The sequence below is a fragment of the Myotis brandtii genome, unplaced genomic scaffold (assembly GCF_000412655.1).
Source record: "Myotis brandtii unplaced genomic scaffold, ASM41265v1 scaffold64, whole genome shotgun sequence".
In the NCBI taxonomy this organism is placed as follows: domain Eukaryota; kingdom Metazoa; phylum Chordata; class Mammalia; order Chiroptera; family Vespertilionidae; genus Myotis; species Myotis brandtii.
Window position 1 is genome coordinate 1,109,102 of NW_005370460.1, and position 1,619 is coordinate 1,110,720.

Sequence of the window (1,619 nt, forward strand, 5' to 3'; positions counted from 1 at the left end):
TCTCTCTCCCTCTCCCTTTCTCTCTAAAATCAATAAAATACATATTTAAAAAAAACAAAACAAAACAAAAAAACTGTAAACGGAAGAGGAGACATTGTAACCAATAACCCCAGAGACCCGCACAGTGAGAGGCTGCTGCGGCCCAGGCCGACGGGCGCTCCAGCCCACCTGGCCCCGCCAGCCCTCACGCCGGAGGCTTTCCCTGGCCTTGGTTCCCTGTTTATTTTGGCCTAAAATCTCTTCAAGGTTTAAAGTAAAAGCATTTTGTGCGATGGCACGGTGTTTTGGAGAGAGCGATGGGAGGGGACTCGAGAGGTGGGTTCCAGCTGTGCTTCGCCTCCTGTACTGAGACCTTGGACAGGTGGCCCCACTGGGGGCTCCGGGGGGCCTCCGGGTCCCAGGCGCCTGCGCTCAGGTGGGAGCAGTTGCCCTTGCTCTGTCCTCCGGTCCCAGCACCGAAGCTGGCCCGGCTGGTGGTGAGAACCGGCCTGCGCCTCCCGGAGCGTGAATTGCACAGACTCGGCCTGGCCTTAGTCCTGGAGGCTTAGAGTGCCGCTGGCCGTCCCGGCTGCGGCTGGGGGGGACCTGGGCGCGGAAATCCCCTCCTGCTTTGGCGTGTTGTGTTGGAGCCCGAGAGCTGGTGTTTGCGGGCAGCACAGTCCGTGCAGAGAGCCCAGAGGTGGCCGGGAAGCAAGCCCTGTCTCTGAGCCATCGGCCTGTCGCCCTCCCGCAGGCCCGGGTGTCTGCGCCACCCGCTGGGTCCAGGGACAGCGGCCTGCCTCTGAGGAGCGTTAGGGCTCTCCTTGGCCCCCCACTGGAGGCCTCCTTGCTTCTGTTCCTCTTATGAAGTGTCTCCTGCTCCGGGTGCTCTGAGGGACGGCCCCTCCATGGTCCCTGCCCACTCCTGGCGCCCCCAGCCTTGCTGGTCTCGGGCTGAGCCATCCCAGGGCCTGCCCAGCCGGAGTGGAGGAGACGCAAGGCCTGGGAGCCTGGAGGAAGCAGTGTCTTTGGAGCCGTCTCTGAGGTGCCTTAGGTCCTGTGACTCCTGCTGCCACCCACCCCGCCCCCACCCTCTCCGGACCTGAGCCCTGGGGCCCTGCACCCCGGAACCGGCAGCCTGAGTGTGGGGCATCTGGGCTCGGCGGGGTTGAGGCCACCAGCCTGGGTGGATGGAGAGGAAGGCAATTTGTCATTTAGGAGCCGAGGGAGGCTCCTTGCTGCGGCCCCTCCCCTTCCGCGTGACCTCTGGCCATGGCCACAGACAGAGAAACAGGGAAAGGCTTCCCAACAGCTTAGGAAGTGCTTGTCAGCGCCTGAGTGCAGGCTGCAGCGGCCCGAGGCGCGGCCCCCTGGGAGTTGAGTGGGAAAATAGGGATCCCGGAGCCTCCAGTGTTTGTGTGGGGGAGCGTGGGAGGACGGGATGGAGTCAGATCTCCCCGGGGCGGGGCGGGGGGGGGTGCGCTCTGTGCTCAGCTCCGTGTGTGCGACCCAGGTCCTGGGAGCTCCGGCGGAGAGATCCCACCCGTGCGCTGTGCCCGGAGCTCCGGCCCAGGAGGGACACGGAGCTGGCACCGGCGGGGACCAGTGCGGGTGGAGGGGGGACAGGGCGGGAGAGAGCT